Source organism: Megascapheus bottae, chromosome 26 (assembly GCF_031878675.1).
Source record: "Megascapheus bottae isolate mThoBot1 chromosome 26, mThoBot2.hap1, whole genome shotgun sequence".
Lineage (NCBI taxonomy): Eukaryota > Metazoa > Chordata > Mammalia > Rodentia > Geomyidae > Megascapheus > Megascapheus bottae.
Window position 1 is genome coordinate 16,212,019 of NC_143534.1, and position 27,453 is coordinate 16,239,471.

The 27,453-nt window shown below is 38.6% G+C and overlaps 1 long non-coding RNA gene across 2 annotated transcripts in view; it reads left to right on the forward strand.

Annotated features, from left to right (window-relative positions):
• Nucleotides 1-27,453, forward strand: part of LOC150046000 (uncharacterized) — a 368,029-nt gene that overhangs the window by 123,536 nt on the left and 217,040 nt on the right. The window lies entirely within an intron of this gene.

Below are 27,453 nucleotides of genomic sequence, written 5' to 3' on the forward strand. Positions count from 1 at the left end.
GGGAAAGCCAGTTAAGAATATAAGCCCCCAGGTTCAAGTCCTTGTAGCAGCGCGTGTGCACGCACACACACACACACACACACACACACACACACACACACACACAGAATGACACATTTGTGTAACAGGAAACATAGAACTATATTTTATGCAGCAGAATTATCCAAATTAAGTTTTAAGTTGGAAATAAAGCAACTGTCCATCCACAGTGAAATGGCCATAAGAAGTAGATGAATTAATTGTAAAATTCTTGCAATAAAAAAGGATAAATTACAGTGTTTTTTGAAGGATCTTACAACACAATTGATTGAATGAAGCAAGGCAGGAAAGAACGCATACCATCTATTTCAAATTGGAGTAACTTGAAAAGGAGAAACCACACTCCATAAGTAGTAAAGCTACAAAAAGAATATCTTAGAGGCTTCAGGAAGGATCAGAGCAGGAATTAAATCTGCAGAGAGAAAGACATAGTGCAGACTTTCAGGAACAGGCCAGTGTTCCATTTTGCAACTTGGATATTGGTTCCAAGCTTGTTTACCATATACTCATACATGGCACTCCATACTTGAGTGTTTGGCATTTTCTGCGCCATGCCATAAACTTGAAAAAAAAAGCAAAAATACACCCAACAGAAAGAGAACATACTGGTATAATTTTAGATTCCAAAGCAAAGCGGAGAGTTATTGTCCAGCTTCTGTGCTTTGAACATAAAGCCAATGTCACAATGACATCTTCAACAGCCTTCAGATGTCACTGACAAGCTATATTTGATGGTAAATAATAATGAGACTTACAGAAATGAAGTACTTGCTATATTATAGGCAGTATGGTCAGAGCCTAGCACACAGTGACTCAGTTAATCATTATAGTAGTCATTTAGGAGAAGTGTTATTATAATCTGTTTTCAAATGGAGATATGTGGGTAAATAAACCTGGGTAAGTTCTCTCTCTGATTATGTTTGTGGTAGATGTGGATTCCAACCTAGATCAAGCTGATTGTTAATTGGCTGTTTAAACAGCTCATTGTTCATTATTTTTAAATTCTTGGACATGATTGCTAACAGCAAAATCTGGATACACCAGAGCAAACAACCAACACAGTGATGGTTTCAACAGCAAAACTGAAAGCTGTACATAGAATTTTGTGGCTACATGAGGAAAAGTGATAGGAGTTAGTGGAAATACTGACAATCGGGAAGGCAGGATAAGTTGATAAACCAAAGCCCACCTGACGATAAAGTGAGGGCAGGGGGCTTATAAAACAATTAGGAAGTAAGAATGAAGAAGGAAGGATAGGATAGTGGATGACTGGCATCACAGCCTTACAGGAAATGGAAAATCATCTTCAGGGAGTTCAATTTTCACTATACAACCCAAGACCAAATTCTGTAAGGAAGAAAATGGTACAAGATAGGTGATTTGCATATTAAGTGAAGTAAGCCAGACTCAAAGGAATATAGTCTCATTGATTTCCCTCATTTGTCATAATTAGTATAAACCTTGGACTCTCCTAACAGAGGTTTACAATAGGACAAAACTTAGATACACAAGGCCATATAGGATGAGGCTAAATGAAAGGACCTCCAGGATATGGAAACAAAAGCCATATAATGTGAGATTGTTGCTCTTAATGATATTCTTATCTATGTTATTTCTCATCTCTTTTGTTGTGACTTGGTTATCTCATATTGTTACAGTATCTTACCTTGTTATCTGGTATATTGTATATATGCTTAGTTTATTTGACATAGGATAGGGGAAGGGGGAAAACAAAGTGAGGGGAGGGGTTGGATGGGGAAATGGGGACAAAAACATGAGAAGGGGTATCAATGTTTGTAAAGTAATGCACCTTCTATCTGGTGAATATAATGTAGCCCCTCTATTAATTACAATAAAAAATTAAAATAAAAAAGAAATAACTACAAGGAAGAAAAAGAGGTGATTTGGGTTGTCTTTCTCTGCCATATTTCTTTTCTAATAAACTTTCCTCTCACTTTTACTCACCTTCACATCTTACCTGACTTCTGTTGCCAGACAAGGACTGACATTGTTTAGCTGCCCTAAACTTTCTGATAACATTTGGTGTATTGGCTGTGAAGTTAGGGACTGAAGTCTTCTTCAGCTTTGGATCCATCCGAAGATTACAAAAGTATACCAGCCCTAGTTTTGAGGAGCATCCTGACCAGAAAAACAGTCAAACAGACAAAGAAAGCCTACAAGGTACTGGCATGCAGTAGGGACAGATCTTGACATTGTCTTTGAGTTAAAACTCTAATAAGCCTTGCATTCTTTTTTCTCTACTTGGACTCAAAAGTTTTTCCATTTTCAGCCTTTGAAGGACCACACCTCCCCATTTCCTTTTCCCCTGATTTCCTTCCCTCCCCCTCTTATTCTTCACGGCTTTTCTTGGGCCTTTTACAAAACACCTATACTTTATTTATTTTATTTTATTTTTTAACACCTATACTTTAATGTCTGGCTTGAAAACCTTTCTCTATAAATCTTTGGCTCCCCTGCTGGAAGAGAGCGTACCTTCTCTGATGTCCTTCCATATTTTATTTACACTATGTCTGCTGCTGATAGTGGTATTCTTTAGGTGCTTGGTTAATCATCTGTGTTACAATGCAAGCTCCTTTGGTCAGAGACTATGATTCATTTCACTTTAAGTTCATCAGAAAGGTCAAAACAAGGCTTAGAACACACAACCTTGCCGAATGCTCTTGGACATAAACAGAGCCTAGATGTAGTTGCTGCACTCTGACCAAACCTTTGGAGATTAGAAGGGAATTTTGGAGCACAGTTATTAATTTTATGATAATAAAAATAATAATAGTATGAAGTACTTTAGCATCTCAAGGCATTGTTATAGTTGGGATAAATTAAATATACACAGAAACCTTCTCTCTAAAGATCAAAGGATACTGTTGAAATAATTCATTACTTTTCAAGAAACGCTACTGATGAAGAAATATTGGTAAGTTTTCACATGGACACTCTCATATGGAAAGGATGGTGATCACCCATTAATCATGAATTCTTCCTTCAACAGTAATTATGGAATTTAGAGCAGAATAGATATAAAATACGGTTTGTTACTTCATAGTTGTAAGGGTTTCATTTTTGCTTGATGACACTGAATAGCATCATTAAAATCCTTTCAATATTTTCAGCTGGAAATTTCTCCTAATTTTATTTCTTAGTAGATTACCTTGTCATTTTTTTCTGCTGTTGAAAAAATTGTACAGTTGCTAAAGAATAGGTAGGACATTTAATGAAGATCTATGAAAGTCTGATTATTTTTAGAAACCTCTCCTTGAAATTTCTTTGTGTTTCTTAAATATTTAATGACAAATGTCCTCTTGGGAGCTCAACTATGGAAATACCTATAAGTTCAATTTAAAACTGTCAAATTAATCACTAAGAGATAGAGAAAAGTTGTGGTTTTAATGCAGGTAAGGGCCACACTAGCCTCAATTCCAAATTCCCTCCTTTCCTAGGAGTATTCAAACACAGCTGATGGGTTTTCCCAGTGGTTGCTGAAATTTTCCTCTTGAGGTTTTTTGACCTACCCTGTCTTCAGCCTCCTGACTTGCAGAGCTCATTCCCTTGTGTCAGAATAGAGCAAAATTGTTTGGGCTGTTTCTGGGGACATGATTGAGGTGCTTTGCTAGTGGAGTTTTAATATAAGGAAGCCAAAGGTTGCTAGTCACGGAAAGTTTCAGCATGCAGCACCATGTAGGCTTCTATCCCAGCACAAACAGGTGTCTCTTGCCTTACATAGTTTTCTACAGTGCTCTTCAGCTGTCTTTGATTCAATGGTGTATGTATTTGAATATGCTTCCCTCAATAGATACATCCTTATGTTTGCAAATAATAACAATAAAAATCAGTGGGATAAGGAAATGAATATAAACAGGAGTGCTTCTAGTTTCTTCCAATTACAGTCTGCTTCACCTTGTACATCCTACCTTAGAAAATATGGCTTGGGTGCCCTGTGGGCTAGTGTATCTCTGCCATGCGCTGTTTGTTTTTCTTTGGCTGGAGTCAGTAGCCAGCTTCTGTCAGTGTTCTGGTTTCTCCACTTCTTTTTATTTACTATAGTGCTGGTTCACTATTTTGGAGTCACGTATACATTCCCTAAGGAAAGGGACCTGTGTGGGCCAGGAGGACTGCGGAACAGATGAAAAAACTTGATGGAGTTGAGTGTCCCTAGTTTAGCAGTAGATAGCCAGAGCATCAGTAGGGCATGTCCTGGCGTAAAGGTGACCATGGGTGTAACAGACAGAGTCAGGGACCTGGAAATGGCCCAATGCATAGGCAGTGGTCATCTCCCCACAGCTTTTCTTCTTTGGATCATTGTAGGGGATCTTGGGTCTTCTTTTCCTCTATAGTTCTCCACTCCAAGGCCCTCAACTTTAAGATGTTAAGTTATTGATCCTACTGTTGAATACAATAAAGCCTTTAAAAATAATGATAATAGGGAATCATCCACAAACAGAAATTAATCCTATTTGTATGTATACACTTATGTATGCAAATGAAATGTAGATAAATGAGACTATCTTATGAGTAGAAGGGAGGGAGAGTACAATTTGCTTCTACTTAATCTTTCTTCTCCTCCTCTTTTCTTTTTTTCCTTTTTTTTTCTTCTCTTCTTTTCCTTCTTGATGGTTCTGGGGTTTGAACTCAGGACTTCAGTGCTTATGAGTCAGGATCTCTACCACAGAATCTCCAACCCTTTGTACTGTAATTATTTCTGAGTTAGTTTTGCTTCTTTCCCGGGCTGGACCTTGATTTTCCTATTTATGTGCTCCATTGTAAATGGGATAACAGGTACATGCCACTGTAATCAACTATTGGTTGAGATGGGGGGGAGTCTTGCTTATTTTTTGCCCCAGCTGGTATCAAATTGCAGCCCTCCTTATCTCAGCTTCCCGTCTAGCTAGGATTATAGACATTAGTCATTGCAGCCAATTTATTTCCTTTTTATACTGAATATACACTCATTAGTTTGATAGTGAAAAATAAAATCATATGACATCAGAACCCCTAATGACCATGAATTTTCACCTCCCAATCCTTTTTATTTTAGTTAGTAGAAACTTCTAGAAGATAAAGTCTTTATCATCCTTCTTCTTTTTTTTTTTTTGCCAGTCCTGGGTTTGAGCTCAGGGCCTGAGCACTGTCCTTGGACTTTCTCAAGGCTAGAGCTCTACCACTTGAGCCTCAGCACCACTTCCGGCTTTTTTCTATGTATGTGGTACCGAGGAATCGAACCCAGGTCTTCATGCATGCTAGGCAAGCACTTTAACCATTAGGCCAAACTCCCGGCCCCTTTATCATCCTTCTTGTACATGATGAAATCAATTAGTTGAGCTCTGAAGTACAGGATGTTATACCCACAGAGTGTGAAGGCAAGACACAGCCTGGGAAAAAATTTCCACAGTGCCCATATTCAAGTAAACACTTACAATCTGAAAGTGTAAATAGAAAACCTGTGCAGAAAATCAAATTGGAAACCAAGAGCAGGAACATATTTGAAACCAAAGACTGAATACCCATGTCATATCCCACTCCTACATAAAAACAAGAAGAACCCTGGCAAACGTTGTCAGAAATAAACTTTTTTAGAAGTCTCGAAAATAACCAGAGGTTTACAACAACCCAAAGAACACCTATTCAAGAAAAACAAAAACAAAAAAACAAAAAACAAAAACCCTGCATCTTGGAAAGAACAGGGAGCTCTGTGACATTTTAACTTGCCCTGTCCCCTTCCCCCAGCTCCACAGTAGCCTTGAAAGCTAACAGTCTTGTAACCATGGAAACGATGAGAGCCAGCAGCCCCACAGCTACAGGAGGTGGCAGCACAAGTTTGGAGCTACTCCAAAACCTCAGTCCCTAGAGAATGGAGACTATTTGACCTGTGTCTGACTGCTCCTGGTAAAACTCCCTTCTCAGGGCATGTCTCTATTTGACCTGACTCAGAGCCAACTCTGTGTGAACAGCGAGTCTCCAGGGTGTTTGCCAAAAACAGTACATAGAATGGTTTAACATCGAAACAGACTAGGGTGGAAAGATAAGTTGGGTCTCACTCTCAAAGGAGACTGATTAGAAGACAAGGGAAAGCTTGGGAATGAGCTTTATCCAGGGTACTTTCAAAAGCTCTTGCATATTCTCAGGGCTCTAGAAGGACAAGTGTGTGTACAGAAAGGACTTGTATGCTCAGGAAGACCTGAAAAGCCCTCATTTCTTACCTCTGGAAGTGATATCTAAGGCAGATTTGTAAACCGGAACAGCTTTGTCCACATGTCACAGAACAGAGTCTAGAACACTTGTTGATTCAGGTCATTTAAGGAAACATCTAGGCAGTCATTAGCAAAATAAGAAAAGAATTCATGACTGCACAACAAAGGACACAGCTTTACATAGTCAAGTCAAGAAAGTTACTAAAAAATAAAGAAGAGCATCAACTACTCCCACCAGCAATCCAACAACAGTGGTAAGCCCATATAAGATAGGGGGAGGAGAGATAGGTGGATCTCAGTTCTAGACCATGGTAGGCTATATAGTGAGACTAACAAAACCAAGAAATAGTTCAGTGACTGAGTGCTTGCTGAGCATTTGCAAATCCCTGGGTTTGATCTCTAGCCCTGTAAAATGAACAAAAGGAAAAACCAAATGGAATTAAAAGAAAAAGTGCTTTAGTAAATATAAAACATCAACAAAGAGAAATTATAATTAAGAATAAAATAAAGAGACAAACCAGTGGCTCATACCTGTAATCCTAACTACTCAGTAAGCTAAGTTCTGAGAATCATGACTAAAAGCCAGCCTAGGCAGGAAAGTCCACGAACTCTTCTCTAATTAGTCCCCCCAAAACTGGAAGTTAGTTTTGAGCAAAAACAGCTCAGGGACGGTGCCCAGGCTCTGAGTTCAAGCCCCAGGACTGCCCCTTCCTCTCCCAGTAATAAAATAGAAATCCTAGAATTGAAAACTAAGAAAAGATGATGGAAAAGGCTCATTAAAAAATCTAAACTGTTACAATATGAGTGAAGTTAAATAGCAATTACCTAGTCTAAGAGATAGAAAAGAAATAAGGGGGGGCAGTATAAAGAGAAATGAGTGTCAAGTGGCATTGAGCTATCCTTGAGGGAGGCAGAGAGACAGAGACAGAGAGAGACAGAGACAGAGACAGAGACAGAGAAATGAGTGTAATCTCCTAGTTCTTTCATAGAACCATCTACATAATGTATGAGAGTATTCCAGAAGGCCTGCACAAAGAGCAATCAACAGAAAGACTAAAGGAAAAGGGCTGGAAATTCCGCAAATTTAGTGAAAAGTATCATCTATACCTATGAGAAACTCTAAATAGAACAACTTTGTAGGACCAAATCTAGTACTAATTAGTTGAAATTCAAAGACAGAATATTGAAATAAGCAAAAGTACTAGCACAATCAATAATGTTATTAGTTAATTTTTTTTATCCTAGGCCATGGAACCTAGATGGCAGTGAGAGACAGAACACTAAAAGAAAAGGATTGCCAAGCACCTATTCTGTATCAAGCAAAACTATTCTTCAAAAATTAAATAGAAGGCCGGGATTGTGGCTTAGTGGCAGAGTGCTTGTCTAGCATGCATGAAGCCCTGGGTTCGATTCCTTGGTGCCACATACGCACAAAAAGCTCGAAGTGGTGATGTGGTTCAAGTGGTAGAGCACTAGTCTTTAGGAAAGCTCAAGGACAGTGCCCAACCCCTGAGTTCAAGCCCCAGGACTTGCAAAAAAAATTAAGTAGAAACCAAGACATTCCTGGATAAATAAAGAACAAGAGAAGATGTTACTACTGTATCTGCCCCTGAAGTGAAAGAACATTCCAATACACACAAATAAATAAAGAGCAAGAGCTAAGTGGTAGTATTATGCCTGTAGTCCTAGCTACTGAGAAGGGTACTATCTGAGGACCTCTGGTCCAGGCTGTCCTGGGCAGAAAAGTATGATAGACTCCCATCTCCAAAATAATCAGCAAAAAGTGAACCTAGAGTGGCTGAATGTGGTAGAATGCCAACTGAGCAAGCAAGATGAGTAAATTCAAAAATCTGAGTTCTAACTCTGATTATGGCAAAACAAAGATAAAATAGAATAGAACAGAATATAAAAGAAAAGAATCATGACTTACAGTACATAAAATTTTTATTTTTCTTTGAGGAACATCCAGACTGTTTAAAGTGATCGCACTAGTTTACAATCCCACCAGTAATGAAATAGGATAAATTCAAGTTTTAAACATTAAGTTGATATTCATAAGAACTATATTACTTTAAACTATCTATTATAATGCCCAGAGCAATCATTAAAAATTAAAGACAAAGGGCTGAAAGTTTGACCTAGTGGTAGAGTGCTTTGCCTCGCATGCACGAAGACCTGGGTTCAATTCCTCAGTACCACATACATAGAAAAAGCTGGAAGTGGTACTGTGCCTCAAGTGATAGAGCTCTAGCCTTGAGAAAACCCAAGGACAGTGCTCATATCCTGAGTTTAAGCCCCAAGACTGGCACAATAAAATAAAGAAATATAGCTAAATAAACAAAACATAGAGTTAATATATAACCCAGCATTTTCATAGATATATATCCAAAAGAAATGAAAACATATTCCAATTAAATTCACACACAAATATAAAAGCATGTGCAAAATATACAAAAGAGAAAGCAGTGCAAATAGACATTAGTAATGAATTAAAATAAACTTAGTTGTGTAATGGGATATTATTCATCCATAAAAATGAATAAAATGCAGTGCATATTTTCATATTTACAGAATTATATTAGCCTTAACCTGTGACATATTTCACTATCTGTGTCTAATGCCTCTTTTATTTTCTAATTAAATGCAGATTTTGTCACATTAAAAAAAGTGAATGAAATGCCAGGCTCCGAAAGTGCTCAGGCCCTGAGTTCAAGTCCTGGAAAAACAAACAAACAAAAACTTAGTCACAAAACCTGTAGATTATCATTTAATTTATATGAAGTATATAGATGAGGGAAAAATAAATACAGAAAGTAGATTAGTTCTTTTTAGGGGATGAAGGTAAGGGAGTGAAGATAAAGAGTGACTGCTTAATGGAATTAAGGTTTTGGGGGGATGTAAAAAATTTTCTGAAATTACATGATGGTTATGCTACTTAACTCATTATATACTAAAAAGAAATACATATTTTTATACTTTAATTGGGAAAGATTTATAACTTGTATATCAATAAAGCTGTTATTAATAAAAAGAAATGAGAAAATGGTTTTCAGAGAGACTTTTTTGGGGGACAGTGTTGGAGACACAGGATTCTCATTTTCTAGGCAGATGCTCTACCACTTGAATCATGCCTCTTGCCTCTTTTTTCCAGATAGGATCTCACTTTGTGTTTAAGTCAGCCTGAGGTCTAATCCTCCTACTTGTACTTCCTTGTGACACAGGTACCCTGTGACCAGCCATTATGCTTCCCTCGAAGCTGGGGCATCAGCCCTGTACCATCATGCCCAGCCATTGAATGAGATGGAGACTCATGAACTTTTAGCCTGGGCTGGCCTTGACCCTCAGCCCCCATCTCCTCCTCCCCAGTACTAAGACTACAAACTTTGAGATCTCATGCACAGCTTACAGGCACTTTGGGGAGCATACCCAAATGTCAATAAGTATATGAGAATATACTGGATACCGTTAGTCATGGAGGAAATAAAAGTTAAAGCCACAAACACCCACCAGAATGGCTAAAATTAAAAAAAGATTGAAGATACCCCATTTGGTAAAAACAACAAAAAAACCCCCAAAAACCCATGAACCAACTGGAACTTTCACATGTGGTTGGTGAGAGTGGAAATTGGTACAAAAACTTAGAAGAAAAATTAGCCATATATCTCCAAACTAAAAATATGTCTGCCTTAACATCTAGTAATTCTGCTGGGTGCTGGTAGCTCATTCCTGTAAATTCTAGCTACCCAGAAGGCAGAGATCTGAGGATCGTGCTTTGAAGTTAACTTGGGTATGAAAGTTTGTGCCAAGAGAAAAAAACAGATGGGGAAGTGTGGCTCAAGTGGTAGAATGTGAGCATTGAGTAAAAAAGCTAAGGGACAGTGACCAGGCCCTAAATTCAAGTTCTAGGACCTGAACACACACACACACACACACACACACACACACACACACACACACACACACACAGAAAGAGAAAGAGAGAGAGAGAAGAGAGACAGACAGAGACAGAGACAGAGAGACACAGAGACAGAGAGATACAATAAGTCTGTGTATTTATGTATGTAACCAACAGAAACAAGTGTAAAGATCACAAAAATAACAGAAAAATTCACATGAGTTCTCCAATAACAAACACCTAGAGACACATTTCTTAATGGTACAATGATCAGCACATGGTAGTATACTCATACTAGGGAATACCACAGTAGATATAACAAGTACACACTAGCAAATCTCTCTAGAAGCCTACTTCATATGATTGTACCTTTTGCGATGAAGTCCTAAATTAGGAGCAATATTGATTAGAAGAAAAGACATTTATTTTGGGGTAGGAGAAGGGAGGAGAAGAAGGATAAGAAAGGTAGCATGGGACTATGCCTTAACTTTTCCAAAAAGACTCATAATATTTATATCTTTTTTTGAAGGGGGCTATTTATTTGAGCCATACATTATATTGAGTTATGACCTTGTTTAGTTTCTTCCTTTAGGGTCTTCACATTTTGGAAGTCTGAAGGAAGGGCCTGAGTGTTTGTACTATGTGTTTTTAAGTTTGAAATTACCCTCTACCTTCTTTCCCTACACACAACACTGCAGAAGAAAAATAAAGGGGATGAGATTACATCATTAATGTGCAGAATAAAAAATGCTACCAGCTCTGAAACATCACTAGAGGTAAAGCAGGAAATGAAGGGAGAAATTATATTAAGGAGAAATGGTTAAATTTAGCAAGAGCAAGTCACAAAATAAAATGCAAATTGATTAACAGTGAGTATAAATTAACCAATCCTTCATCTTGGGGACAGTATCTTCCATCCCAGCATGGACTACAGAGTGCACAGAAGGACCAGCTTCGTTCTGTCTGCCTATCCACCAGTGAGCTGCTACATGATGCAGCACTTGTTTGCATCCTGTCCAACAGTGGCATCCCTCCATTGTTTAATCTTTTCTTCTATGTGGCCTGATTATACCTGTTCTATGGAAGTGGCATCTGGTTGAGCATGGCCACAGAAGGCAAGGCCCAGTCTGAAGGCTACATGTGTGTCATCTAAGGTAGCATATGCATACATGACTCAAGGTTTCATGAATCTGTAGAACCAGCTGAATACCAGTTCTAAGTAAGTACAGATTCAAAGCCCTTCAAATTACAGCGAGATAGGTCTGACTTCTCTGTTTACTTTTCCTAGATCTGAAACTTTGTCACTTGGACATGTTGCTTGTGAGTAGAGTTTATTAGGCTTGGGTGGATGCAAACAGCAGACAGGGAAGTTGAGATAAACAGGGAATACCAATCCTGTCTCTTGCTGTAAGAAAATCAACACTTGCATCAGGGAAGCTATGACGGGCAAACAAGTATGCTTATTCATAAGTAAAAACATTTGGGAGATAGGGGGAGTAGGATTGGACTGCAGCAGTTCTGTGTTAGTGCCCCCTACCAGTTATCTTCTGAGAGGGCAGAGGAGGTAGAGGAAGTTGAACAGTTGAGTAGCTGCCAGGTCACCCCATGTGATAAAGATGCTGTACTAGTTACACGTGCCAGTCCTTTGCCTCTAGCAAAGAAAACAGTATTCTACTAACATTGGGTCAGCTAAGTCTAATTGGTAGCTCAAAGTCATAATTGCATCGATGGATCATAAGTCCTTGCCCACTCAATGCTTCAGTGTTTCCTGTGTGAACTGCAGAGCTTGCAAGAACTGTGTGCCTTGAACATCCATTGCTGCTATAATAATTCTCTGATATCTATAGGAGTGAGTGAAGTATCATGGAGTACATAAAAAAATGGTGAGGTCTGTGGTGAATGGAGAAAGAGCATGAGGCTAATTCTAAATGGAGTTTCTCCCTCCCAGCTTTTAAATGTGGGACCAGAGCAGCTCAACACCTTTTCTAATTATCCCCCAAAGAGGGAAATATTTATTTGTTTTGATAAGATCTAAGTCTTCAATGTTGAAGTGATTTCATGTTTTGCTTCAAAACCACTCTGCAAATCTAACAAAGCATATTGGCAAGTTCCATTCAGTGCATGGCCTGATGCTTTTCAGACTGTGTGTAACATTCTTCTTAGTCTCCTACCTGCTACTCAAAGGCTCATCTCAAATATTTTACTATATAGCTCAAAGGAACTTAGGCTCAATGGTTTCCCTCACTCGTCATAATCAGTAGAAACCTTGGGCTCTACTAGCACAGATTTGCAATAGAGCAAAATCTTGATACATAAGGCCATATAATGTGAAGCTAATTGAAAGGACCTCCAGGATATTGAAACAAAAGCTATATAATGAATGATTGTTGTCCTTAATGTACTATGTTGTCTCTCATCTCCTTTGCTGTCCCTTGGTTATCTCATATTGGTATAGTATCTCACTTTGTTATCTGATACATTGAATTTATTTGTATTTGGATATTTGAAATTTGATAGGGAAGGGGGGAAAACCAAGACGGGTGGGGGGTGTGGGGGGGGAGGGAAATGGGTACCAAGACATGTGAAAGGGTATCAATGTATGTGAATTAATGCACCTTCTATCTGGCAAATATCATGTAACCCTTTTACTAATTACAATAAAAAAATTTAAAAAATATTTTACTATATAGATACTTTATGGTATAGGCAATTAATAAAATTCAATAGTTAGGTCTTACTTTAACAAGGCTGACATTAAATTAATAGGTAATATGTTGGTTTGGGAGTTAGTCCCTGTGGAATATAAAATAATATTGCTTCTTTTGTGAAAAATTATGATAAAACAAGATATGAGAAGTATCGCTGGTACATGGAGTAGAGAATAAGAAGGAATAATAAGGTATAAATTCATGTAAAATAATAGCACATAGGAAGACAATTAGAGAATTGTAAATCCTAAGAACACAATCTTAGACTTAAATTTTCTTTTTCTTTCTAATTTCACACTTATATAGAATAGGTGATTATGTGATCTCATGAACACAGTCAAATTCCAGTTCTTTTTTGGTTTTAGTGACTGCATCACCTACAGCAGGATGTAGTTTCTGTGTGTGTTGCAGCAAACTTGGCATTTATGTGTCACACAGGGAACATTTGCCACCTGCTAAAGTGAAAAAGAAAAAAAAAACAAACTTCTCCAGGGCCACATTTCCAGGAGAGCAATTTGAATGAGGGAAATAGGAGACACCAGCATTAGTCTGGGATCCATATTTGCTGAGCTTAAGACTAAAAGAAAATTGGGGGAACTGAGGAGGGCATTCTGTGCTGGATGTAGCCAACCCTTGGTGAGCCACGTGAGGCTGGTGATGAGTCTTACTCCTCATTAAGAGGAAGGGATCTAATTCCTTTTAGATTGGAGAGTTGCAGGAGTACCCTTGAGAGAAAAAGAACTTTTATCATTTAAAATATATGTGGGTGAATCCAAGTGCTTTAACTCAAGGGCCCCTCTATGACAGCTACATAAATGAAATAACTTTATGTGATGGTATTAGTTTTTGAGAGCTACTGTAATAAAGAACCAAATTATATGCCTTCCTACAACAGAGATTTATTCTCTCAGTTTAGGAGACAGTAAGAAATCACAGTGCCAACAGGGCTGTGTTTCCTCCAAAGGTCCTGGGGATGAATCCATTCTTGTTGTCTCTAATGTTTTGTTTTTTTCCTTTGTTGAAGTCCTGGACAGGTGGCCTCTATCTTCACATGGCCTCTGCCTTGTCTCGTTGTGTTTTCAGGCCCTTCTCTCCCAACAAAGAGAGCAGTCTCCATCACAGCTTACTCTTCTTATTTTTATTACATCTGGCTTTTTTGTTCGAGGCTCTACCACTTGAACCACAGCTCCACTTTACAGCTTTTTTTCCTATTTTTTCTTTTGGTAGCTCATAAAATTAGCTGCAGCATATTTCAAATTTCCTGTGCTTTGTAACTGCACAGATAATGTAGGGCTTATGAAGCCTACAATGCGTAGAGACTTTGTCCTAAAGCCATATAGGACAGAAGGACTGTTGCCTTTCATTAGTTTGCTTAGTATTGTCATTAATATTTTTAACTTCTTTCCTGATGATTAGTATGGTATGTAGATTTGCTCTGCTCTTGAGTCAATTTGTGTTCATTCTTTTTTTTTTTTCCTGTTGCTGTCTTTTGAGACACTAATCAAGTTTCTTTGATCCATTTCTCTCTAACCCTTTGAATTTTATACAACTAACTTCATTTTATCAGTGGTTGTCTTTATAGCAGAAATACATTTGAAGTTAAACTTCGGTGTCATTGTCAAGAGAAAAAAATAAGATATGTGGGGTCTTCACACCTTTTCTCTCCTTCCTACTCAAATGAAAGTTAACATGTTTCAGCTCTTTTTTCTTCACTTCTTAACTAGAGTTTATATAATAGCTCCAGGTTATTTTATTATTATATGTTCATATTTTAAGATATTTATGGTTGCTTTTTTTCTTCACAGCTAGGATAAATTAACTTAGCATTTAATTCGTTTAGTCACCATGTAATATAAAATGTTTGATCTCTCTACAAGAAACTGAATCTTTCTTAAACACCACTTTTACAGCCAGTGCCTTTCAAAGAAACTTACTGTTATAAATTTGGTATGTATCATGTTGAGTGTATGGGGATACATGTTACTTAAAATCATATATGTACATGCAATGTTAAATTCAATAGTTTTAGATAACAGACTATGTAACTTTCTTTCCTAAAGGTGATCTCCTGCTTTTTGTTCAGGCCAGTCTCAGACCATGATCCTTCTCCTCACACCTCCCGAGTAGCTGGTATTACAAATGTTTACCACCACATCCAGCCTTCTTGGAGGCTTTCTTTTTATAATTGCAATATAAATTTATCTCATTCTTCCAGGGGTGGGGAACATCTAGTCAGTGGGCTATATAAGATCTGAGAAATCAATTGATACCATGACAGGATATTTATGTCTTCTTCTCTGCTGTTTATGGTGATCTTCATGTATTGATTATTTTGCATGTCCTGCAAATGATATTATAAATATCCCATCTAAATAGTTGTGTACAATAGTATAAATGTGCTATAGCATTCAACAGTTCTCTCTTGATAGATATGTAAGTAATTACCACTTTGGATTTTATAAAGAATGTATTATGTATACCTTTTTCCACATGTGCAAATATTTTTTTATTGCTATGTGTCAGCTAGTCTTTACTTCAAGAACTAGGATTGTAAAGCAATCTTGCATGATGGAAGTGTAAAAGAACAGGGTGTTTGTTGGAATGTTCCCTTCCATTTCAGCTGTTGTTGAGGTGATCCCAGCATTGACCTATATAGTCTGTACAATAGTTCTTATTAATATTATTATTAAGGGGAATATACATTTTTTTGCCAGTCCTGGGCTTGGGCTCAGGGCCTGAGCACTGTCCTTGGACTTTCTCAAGGTTAGAGCTCTACCACTTGAGCCTCAGCATCACTTCGGGCTTTTTGCTATGTATGTGGTACCGAGGAATCGAACCCGGGTCTTCGTGCATGCTAGGTAAGCACTCTACCAATAGGCCAAACTCCCGGCCCCGGGGGAATATACATTTTGTTATATATTTTGCACTTACACATTTTGTTTACTAATGTATATGTTCATAAATGCTTGTTAGATTATCTGTTTCCTTGGAATAGTACTGCAGGACCTCTATCCACCTTGGTATGCATTGATTTAAATACATGCAGCAAGAATAGAGGATAGTTTATGTGTTTTGCTTGGTTATGTCTATATACCTGGAGTAATCATCCTAAGAAACAAAAATTCCACCTTTACCTCCTTAGATCTTAGAATCTTTCTGGAGGCAAGGAAAAAGCCACTTAATTATGGACTTCAGAGAGCTAGAGTTCAACTGGTTTGGAAAACAGGACTTGCTTTAGATGTTAACTTAGACTTCTCAGAGAAAAACGAGCTTCTTTGTTTTTGTTTGGGGAGGAGGGCGTGATATTATGTGAGTGTGAGCATTATTGTCCTTTAACTGAACATGTGCTATATAACATACTTTTTAAAAAATGCGTCCCTTCTGTTCTTAATGTACTATTTTATCTTTCATCTCTTTTGCCATCCCATGGTTATCTCATATTGTTACAATATTTCACCTTGTTATATAATATATTTTATATGTGCTTAATTGGTTATTTGAAATTGGATAGGGAAGGGGGAAATCAAGATAAGTGGGACGAGGGTGGGAGGGAAATGGGGACCATGACATGAGAAAGGGTAGCAATGTTTGTGAAGTTATGCACCTTCTATCTGGTGAATATAATGTAACCCTTCTATTAATCACAATAAAAATAATAAAAAATGTGTCCCTTTATAAGATCTATTAGAAATATTCTTAATTTAGTCTTCAAAGGTATTATTATCTGTATGGTATTTCATCTGACTTCACACACACACACACACACACACACACACACACACACACACACACACACACACTGCAATCTCAGAAGTTGCACTGCTTAGGGAGATTTTTTTTTTTTTTGCCAGTCCTGGGCTTGAGCTCAGGGTTTGAGCACTGTCCTTGGACTTTCTCAAGGCTAGCACTCTACCACTTGAGCCTCAGCACCACTTCCAGCTTTTTGCTATGTATGTGGGGTACTGAGGAATCGAACCTGGGTCTTCGTGCATGCTAGGCAAGCACTCTACCACTAGGCCAAAACTCCCGGCCCCGGGAGATTTTTTTATACTATATAATCACTTAAGTTTTTTTTTTGGTCACAGAACCATTGCATCATCAATTTCCATTTCTTTTTATTTTACTTTGAGGCAGAGTTATTTCGAATTGACAAAGTTACACATTTAAAATAATTAAAAGCTTCACATTGCAGGAGAAAAATATTCTTTCCTCCACCTTGGAATATGTCCTTCTCTTCCCTCATTGATCACTGTAATACTGAAAAATTGTAAACCCAAGCAGCATTTCATGCCTAACCTTCTTTAAACATCCAAATGCAACTTATATCTGAGTTACCCAAGGGCCTATATTGATATGAGGTGCTGAAACAACTGAATATTTTAAAAATTACTTTCATAGGAAATGTTTTCATATTTGCAGTCTTAAAACAGTATCATAGTAGAAATGTTCCTGGATACAAATGATTTATACAACACTAAGCCCAGGTGAATAGAGTGAAGGGCTGTGGGAAAATGCGTAATATTTGAAGATGGCATGAGAGTTTATTTATTCATTTAGGGCCAACACTGGGCTTGAACTCTGGGCTAGGTGCTGTCTCTTAACTTTTTGAATAAAGGCTAGTGCTCTACCACTTGATCCACAACTCCACTTTTGCTTTTTTGCTAGTTAATTGGAAATGAGTCTCAGAGACTTTACTGCTGAGGCTGGCTTCAAATTACAATCCTCAAATCAACCTCTTGAGTAGCTAGGATTACAGGTCTGAGCCACTGGTGTGGATTATTAGGTGTGTTTAATGGGTCACTTTGCCCTCAGATTCTCTGTTTCTGCTATCTGATTCCTCCTACCCCCTCTACTTCTCATCCCCAGGAATGACTACTTTATATACATTGTTGGAATTGGAGGAACAGCTGGGATTGTAGACCGTAGCTTTGAAATGGCTCCAGGTTGCAGTTTCTGAGAGCAGTCTAAGTATAGAATTGGAGAAGGTAGACTGCAGACAGTACAAAGCTGTGGTTACCTATATAATCACCGATAAAGCCCGGGATGCCAAGAAACTGAGTAAACCAGTGGGAAGTACCTTAGCTCATCAGTAACTTAGCTCATCAGGTTATGGGGGATCTAGGCAAGCAAATTAAGTCAAAGAGTGGGAACAGAAGCCACAAATGTGACTCCTGGGTCTCTGGAGGGAGAATGGTGTCAGTTGGCTAGGACCACTGCAGAAGCAGTGTCAGGGTGAGGCAGGGTTCAATTACACAGGTAGTTCAGTATTCTATGTTAATGGCATCAGAGTACTTAAAAAAAAAAAACAACAAAACCCAAGGGACAAGTTGCTATTCATTGGCAACAAAGTATCTAGTAAGTACCACTGCTATATTTGTTTACCCTTTCTTCCTCCATTTCATGCTCAGGTTGGCTTTGAACCACTGTCCTTAGATTTCAGCCTCTTGAGTGGCTAGGATTACAGGCTTGAGCCACCTGTGCCAGACCATTTAGTCATCTTTGCTGAGTTTGAGAATTGCTTAGGGGATCAAAATCAGAATTTGGATCTTTGGGTTCTATTACCAGTTGGATATGGGAAGGCAGCCTTTCCCCATCAGAGTGGGAGGAGCATGTTTGCTTTTCTCTAATCTAGAATGGTTATGTATTTATAGTGGGAAGGTAGGTGGTCTGTTCTTCTGACCATCCTGGGGAGCAGGGCAAATTCTCATTAGTCTGGTACGATCCAGGTGTAACTGTACCTGAAAGAGAAGGATAAATTACACTGCCTTAGAAGTGCTTTTCCATTCCACCAATTCTGTGAGTATACGCTAAATTAGCTCAGATTCTCGAGTATTATAAATGCAGTAGGATATCATTACAACATTTTGTGAGGATTCAATGACCTTCTGTTATAAACTTAAAATCAGAACATGTGGTAGAGCAAGAGGTGTTTTTTAATCTCCAGATTGAAATAATGCATAATCACATTTGGATAAACATTTCAATGTGCTGCCTTCATAGAAAAGGATAAAATAAATTTAAATTGGGATTGCCCCAGAAAAGGCGAAGATATATGACCACTGTCCTTACAAAAGAGAATCATTTATCAGGTGGATATTTCAGTAACTGTGCCTTTGTGATATAGTTTAACAAATTCTGATCTAGGGCATAGAATAACCTGGAGAGGCTCCAGTGGAGTTATCCAAATGTAAGAAGTGAAAGGTATAACTCTTAATGAATAATTTAGGTTTTTCTACTCTGTTTTAAGGCAGCACAATCTTCTACAGTTCCTTGTTTCATTCAACTGGTTAGAAATGCACACACTTAAAATGAGAGCACCACTGAGAATAAGTTACCTGCCTTTCAAGGATGTAGCTCAAGGAAAAGCCCTACTGTCAATGGAAGGATTCTTGGCATAGCGTGCCGCAGCAGATTCGATTCCTTTGGGTACATGTTTGTACTGTGCATTAGAACATTTAAAAGCATTACCCAGCGAGGCAATAACCATGCTTTTTAAGGGCTTATCAGTGCGGTGCTGACTCAAATAAGGGCATCCTTGTCAGTGGCAACAGCCTCATTCATTCTTTCTTAAAGTCAATCTTTGGGTTTCCAGGCCTTTTACCTCCTACATGATAATTTCCTTTTGGTGAGAAAATAATGCCAGGTTTTTATGATTGTAAACCAAATCAAACAAATCGATCTAGAACATGTGGATATTTATTGAAAGTTCATGTTGATGAGTGTTGAGGGTGAAACCTCTTAGATAACTCATGGCATAGCTGGCATCTCCCTTTCAACATGCATGGCAACCCTCCATTCCCCAGGAGCTGTGTGTGTGTGTGTGTGTGTGTGTGTGTGGTGTGTGTGTGTAGAGATAATGGGCTAAAGTAGTAAGAAAGGACTGAGAAGAGAAACTCTACAAGAGCCAAATGTAGGCCAAGGAATGCAGGACCAGCAGTTAGATTAATAGGGGTTTCTATGGCCAGATAAAGTGATTTTCCTGGACTTCTGAAATCTGAGGAAAAGAGTTGCTCAGATTTTTGCTTCTTCTTGGGAACTTGGGTATATTTTCTGAAGTTTCCAGAAACTAAGAACAGGAGTTAAGGCCCTGGGATCTTGTTCATGAGGACATGGGGAGATTCCAGAACTCATAACTCTCTACATCACTGGTTTTTAAAGTATACTTGCTTCCACATAGTGAGACTGGTAAATCCCTCAAGAGTGGTTGTGTTCATTTTGAGGCCAGCAAGAAAAGTAAGATGGAAAATAGCTTCCTATGTTGCCTAATGTGTGTAGGAGATGAGGGCAGGGGGAGAGAGGGAATAAGGTAGTGTAGAGTAGGGGTGGGAATATTTGAAGATGAATACAAGCCGGGACCAATGGTTCATGCCTATAGTCCTAGCAACTCAAGAGGCTGAGATCTGGGGATTGTGGTTCAAAGCTAGCCCCAGAAAGAAAGTCCGTGAGACTCCTATCTCTAATTAAAATACCCAAAAGCTAAAAGTGGAGCTGTGGCTCAAGTGATACAATATTAGTCTTGAGCACAAAAGCTCAGGGAAAATGTTCAGGCCCCAAGTTCAAACCCAAGTTCAGCACAAAAAACAAAGAAAGAGAGAAGGAAAGAAGAAATGAAGGAAGGAAGGAGGAAGGTAGGGAGGAAAAAGAGAAAGAAGGGTCTCTCTGGTAAACTTAGAGGGTCTTGTCTGAAATGTCAGCTAACATCATTCAGAGTTTGAGACTGCTGTCTTGGTTAGGGCACAAGTATCACAGTCATAGGGATCCTTTGGTAGTTTTGGTACTGGCAAGAGTCAGCTGCTGTGCATAGGGATTTGTAAGAAGTACATTCTTACACCTTAACTTTGAATTCTCTCCCATATCAGTAGCGTCTGTACTTGTCATCCCTACTGATGCCTCTGGTACTCACCAAACTTGTTCTGCACTCCTTGTCAATGAATCCATGGCCAACTGCAACAAACAGCAATTTTCCTGAGGATTCTTTTTCTTGACCTGAGTATTACAAGCCAGCAGGCATTCCATTCTTGTTTTGACCCTTGTTTGAACCTCACATCCTAGCTTTACCATTCATGATTTTATCTCCTGAGGTGAACTGGGCCATGGTTTTCCAAAAAAGCATCAAGTTTTGTTCTTGTTGTCCATCTTACTAACTGTAGATGAAGAGTTTGGACGAAATCAAGAGCAACTCCTGATGCTCCATGCTTGGATGTGGCAGAAAGTGAGGCAGAATGCCTTGTTTGTTGGAAGGGTGGGGAAAAGGTGATTGGCCTTTTTACTCTCAGGTATCCTATTTCTTTGATCCTGTGACTGGAAAGTCATCCCCCGTTGTCTTGGGTTCTGATAGGCAGGGATTGAATCTTATTTAAATTTATTGCTCAAAAATCTACCATTGTGCTTCCAAGTCAGTAAATATTTATTAAGTGAGGAAGTTAGAAGTAGAACCCCTTTATACCCTCACCAAGCAAGGTGACATTGTTTACTGACAGTCTCTGTCCAGTTGTCTCTCTGAGGCTTTCAGGTTGGCATTGACAACTGTCAAATGCTTAGTCATAGGTATCTTTGATTTAATCCCCCAGGATTTGGCTCTTGAGGAAAGGAAATCCAGTGAGACATCCTGGAAAAATGTTGGAGCAGATTTTAGGAGATGTATGGAATTCTTCTCTATGTTCTTTGTGCTCTTTCTGAGCAGAGGGTATGGTCATGGTGTGACCAAGGTACTAGGGCTTCTGGATGAAAAAAATGCAATGCCCTTTATTGGAGGCCAGATCTTGCTTTAAGCTGGCCTACCCCTCCTTGAAGACACTGAATTAGGATCTCTGGGACAGGACTGACTGGAGAAGCCTGAGTTGCTGAAGTCCAACACCAATTGCTTCAATGCTCATTTCTCTTGGAGATCACCCCACAATTAGCCTCCCTTCTGGCCATTTGACTCAAATGGTTTCTTGCCCACAGGGATTGCCATGGACCTGAACTTATGCTTCAGCTTTAAGTCTGCCTTGCTTACCAATAGACCTCATCTTTGGTTTAAACCAGAAAAGTCTCAGACCTACCAACATCCTGCCTGAGCCCTCTGTGAAGAAGCACAAGGCTTGGGCAAGCAGCTCGGTGCAGTACACCTGTATTCAACATCTGATATTAAGTGAAATCCTGTCAAATATACCTCTGGGCAGTTAGTTGTAACTGGGAGAGCTATCCACTGAGAAGTCCTTTTGATGGATCAGACTTGACTTTTCCTCATCCATTTTTTTCCACCTAGCAACAATCTGAACTAAGTATTGTGATGTGGGCATATGAATCCTCACTGTGTGAGCTGTGGATATATACTCGAGCTCCTACTTCTTGAGTCTTATTGCTCTACCTGCCAGGAAACTCTGAGCTACTTTAGCGACTACCTCAACTATAGACAACTCCACATTCAGATCATGTGCTTCCCAGAATTTGATCATGGTAGGAAATCAGGCCCACAAAGAGACAATTGTGAGAGTGGATTGAGGACTTGTCCATTAGCACCAAATCTGACTTCTCTCTAGCATGAGTGCCTTGTGTCTGGGGGGTGTAAGCCACCCAAGAAGCTATGGATTGTATGTGAATGCCACAATGGCTCCTTCTCCTGAGGAAGACATCTGTTAATGCATTCCTTCCAGCAAGCCCTTCTTTGAAGGGAAAGTCATGCCGTGAATCAAGGGCTGGTCCCTGGGAGCCTGTATAATTAAATTGTATTCCATACGATCCTGCAGAGCAGCAAAAAGTAATAAAGAGTACACTGCAAAGTGAGTGACACTTAATTACCACACACAGAAAAGAACTAATTCCAGAGGGAGGGCCACCAAATAAACTTTTTCTAAAAAGTCTAAAAATAGGCAAGCACTGGTGGCTCATTATCATCTTAATTACTCAGGAGGCAGAGATTGAGAGGATTGCTGTGAGAGGCCTATCCAGGCAGAAAGTTCACAAGACCCCATATCAACTAGTATAAAACTGAACATGGTAGTACATGCTTGTCATCAGACGACATGTAAATGGGATTGCAGTCTAGTCTGGCTAAGGCAAAAAGTGAGAAGACCCTATCTCACATAACTAGAGTAACTGCACCCATGGCTTATAACTATAATCTTAGCTACTCAGGAGGCTGAGATCTGAGGATCAAGGTTTTAAGCCAGCCCTGACAGGAAAGTCCATGAGCCTTTTATTTCCAGTTAACCACAAAAAGCTGAAAATAGAGCTGTGGCTTAAGGGGTGGGATGCTAGCCTTTGGCACAAAAGCTTAGGGACAGTGCTCACATCCAGAATTCACTCCCTAGGACTAGCAAAAATTGAATTTTAAAAATTCAGGGAAAATAAATAAAATAGAGCCTAAAGGCCAGGTGCATGGCTTAAGCTATAGACAATGTCTCGCAGTAGGAGTTCAAACATCAGTACAAACAAACAACTATCTAAAAAGTACAGTTGGGCCTGGTGGTACACATTTGTAATTCTACCTATACAAGAGATGGAAATAGAGCCATCATAGTCTGATGCAGACCCAAGATAAAGCATGCAAGACTGTATTTGAAAAAAAAAGGAAGCAAAAAAAGGGCTGGAGATGTGGTTCAAGTGGTAAAGCTTTGGCCTAGCATGTTTATGTTGCTTAGTACAAGCCACAGTGCCACCACCACCACCAACAGTCTAAAAATGCACAAAAGGAAATGTATACTACTTTTGATACACATGGCTATGTAATCAAACTAATTTTAAAGTATCAAAGAATACCATTAACATAGAATTCAGTATGGATTTTAACCTCTGTCGATAGTGGATAGAGGAGTTCATTTAGGTACAGTAGTGTTGGCAACACTTACCTGTTCTTACACTGGGTGGCAGGTTCACACAAGTGTGGAAATACTAAAAGTATGTTCATAAATTAGAAGGCAATGTGATAGCATCATGTGATCTCTGAGGCAGATGATTGGGCTAATATGTCTTCTATGCTTGTTATTCAGTGGGGAGATTAAGCTATTGACTAGTAGTTGAGTTTTGTATTTGAGCATGTTCAAGTTTCAAGGGTACTTACAAGATTAGAAATAAAAGCAAAACTACTTTTCCAAAATGCATAGAAAAAAAGCAATAAAATGAAACAAAAAAGCTCATTCATTCAGAAGACCAGAAAGAAAATAGGTGTTCTAACGAAAGTTAGAACAAAGAGGCTGTATCCAAGGAACCAGAATGAATGCCAGAAACAGATGGGTGTGTGCAGAGAAACTGCACAACAGGATTCCCTTATATCACAAATAGATGCCATTCAATGTGAAATTTACAAAGCAAACCAAAACAAATAAAAAACACCTTATTACCTTGTTTCTTAAAACAAGAACAAAACAAGTCTCTCCATACTCTTCAAGTTTAAGAACTTTTTTTTTACTTGGTTCATTTAAGCCAAATTCTCACAATTTGAGCCATAATGTTTTATATACTTAATATACTTAATACAACAGAAAGTCACAGATGGCTTGAGCTAACGAATGTCACCCAAGTTAGGATTCAGTTGTCTCCAAAGTTCTTTTTTTTTTTTTTTTTGCCAGTCCTGGGCTTGGGCTTGAGCTCAGGGCCTGAGCACTGTTCTTGGACTTTCTCAAGGTTAGCACTTGAGCCTCAGCACCACTTCCGGCTTTTTGCTATGTATGTGCTACCGAGGAATCGAACCCTGGTCTTTGTGCATGCTAGGCAAGCACTCTACCACTAGGCTAAACTCCCTGCCCCAAAGTTCTTTTAACCATTATCTTGCCTTGTTCTGAGTCAGTGACACGCTTTACAGTGCTCACCCAAAGTACTTGAGCAATCCTTCCTGATTCTGAAAACTCACGATTAACCCTGGTCTCAAAAAGCTCTGGATCCTGCTGATTAGTGAAGGAAAGCCATTTTTTCATATATTTTTTATTGTAATTAATAGAAGGGTTACATTATATTCACCAGATAGAAGGTACATTACTACCCTTTCTCATGTCTTGGTCTCCATTTCCCTCCCCCCACCTCCACCCCTCATCTTGTTTTCCCTCCTTCCCTATCCTATTTCAAATAACCAAGTAAGCATGTATATATCAGATAACAAGGTAATACTGTAATAATATGAGATAACCAAGGGACAGGAAAGCCATTTTGGAACATTTTTGAGGCCCAGTTCTTTCCTGAAGAATCTAAAAGCTGACTTGGCTAAAACCTGATTGTGTATTTTGCTGTCTTTCATGACATTTTTTGTGTTAGGTCTCTCACATCAAGGCCTGTCTTCTTATAAAGGCCAGTGGTCAGCTTCTCAGTGCATCAATGTACTGAGAGACTCTATTGACAACACACAAAAAAATGAAAAAAACTGTTTTAAAAAGATAGCACAATGTTCTAAGGTTGACGAAGCTGTAGCTGTACTACAAGCCCACCAAGCTAAAGAGGCTGCCCAGAAAGCAGTTAACAGTGCCACTTTTATTCCAATTGTTTAAAAATTGATCAGGGACCATAAAAAGAAACTGTACTTCACCAAAGAAACATACATAAACATAAAAAAACTTAACTATTATGAAAAAATATTGCAAAATATAAAATAAATTTTAAAAAGGAAAGGAAACTTTGAACCTTATGTACTGAGTAAATGCCAGGCTTAGCAAGCAGTACTAGTCCTAGATTATTTAAAAACAAAACAAAAAAAACTGCAAAAAATTGTAAAATATTAAAACAAACGAATGTTTTATAGACCCTGGGAAAAAGAATTTTTCAGCAAAGTACAAAAATTTAAAGCATTCCTTTCTTTTATTTTGTAATTCTTGACTGTGGAATTGCTCAGGATGTCAGTTCTAAGTAACAGAATTGATAACTATGCGGAGAAAATTCTTGCTTTAATACAATTCCTTAAAAAGTGAAAAAAAAAAGATTGTAAAATAAAGGTAAAGGAAAGCCCACAAAATACAAGTGTTCTTATCCTTTTGTTTCCTCTAAAGAAAACAATGGTGGCCGGATACATGGCTCATGTCTGTAATCCTATCTACTCAGGAGGCTGAGATCTAAGGATCAAGGTTCAAAGCCAGCCTAGGCACAAAAGGTCCTGAGACTCTTATCTCCAATTAACCTCTAGAAAATGGAAAGTGGGGCTTGGCTCAAGAGTAGGGTGGTAGCCTTGAGCTGAAGAGCTCAGGGACAGTGCTCAGACCTAGTTCAAGCCCCATGACCGAAAAAACAAACAAACAACAACAAAAAAAAACAATGATAAAACCATAAGGAGAACTCCAGAATCATGCAGAGCCCTTCTCTTTCCTACCTGTGAGCAGACTGGTCTATACCTAGGAAGATCTGAGAAACAAAAAACTTTTTCCTTTGCTTTCCAAAAATACTATCCTTAGACTTTCTAGTCTGTCTCACAACAGGCCATTATAATTAAAAATTTTAATTATGCTTATAATCTTAGCTACTAAGGAGGCTGATATCTAAGGATGGCAATTGAAAGCCAGCCTGGGCCAGAAAGTCCATGAGACTACTCTCCAGTTAACAACCAAAAACAGCCACAAGTGGAGCTCTGGATCAATTGGTAGAGCACTAGCCTTGAGCCAAAGACCATAGAGACCGTGTCCAGGAACTGAGTTCAAGCTGCAGGGCAGGCGTCCACGTGCGCGCGCACACACACACACACACACACACACACACACACACACACACATTATTTACATTTTTTTAAAAATTAAGGCATCCATAAAAACCAAAACTCTCACACCTCAATCTCAGAAGCAGCCTTTTGACTTCTGTTAGCTATTTCTTCTGGTAAGTAGCTATGTAATTTGAAATACCTTACCCAGGTTTGATTCCTCGGTACCACATACATAGAAAATTTTTGAGAAAGCTCAAGGACAGTGTTCAGGCTCTGAGTTCAAGCCCCAGGGCTGGCAAAAAATTAGATTCCTATTTTTCTTCATGGTATTACCCAGTACCTTTTTGAGAAATAGTACCTGGGAGTCACCAAAAACATTTTCCAGAGCTCAAATGCCTAAAGTAATTGATTCCATGACGTTTATACTTTTGACAGATTAGTTAGCCACAGACTCTAAATTCTTCCCAGTATTCTGAAGACAGCCTTCCTTAAACTTCTTGCTTCTGGTATCTATTGTAGGAGTTGTAACATCTTTTTGATTCTTTAACTGGTGCCAGTTCTTTTTAGCATGTATCTGGGTCTGATTTACTTTTCCTAAGGTTTATTTTATTTTTGAATTAGCATACATTAGTAACATGAAGGTGTTTGTAATAATTCCATACATTTTACTATTGTGAGCAGTGTTACAATAAGCACAGATTATGCAGGTACCTTTCTGTCATATTTGACTTATACTTCTTAAGATTGTTGCTCAATAGTATATAGGTCTATTTTAGAAATCTCCATACTGATTTTTGTAGTGATTGTTCTATGAGAGATACACACACACACACACACACACACACACACACACACACCCTTTTTTACCAGTATTTGTTTGTTACTTGATTGCTGCCATTTTGACTAGCAGGAGATGGAAATGGTATTGACTGTTTCTTCATGTATCTATTAGCCACTTGCATTTCTTCTGAGAATTGTCTGATCAGTTAATTTGCCTATTTATTAGCT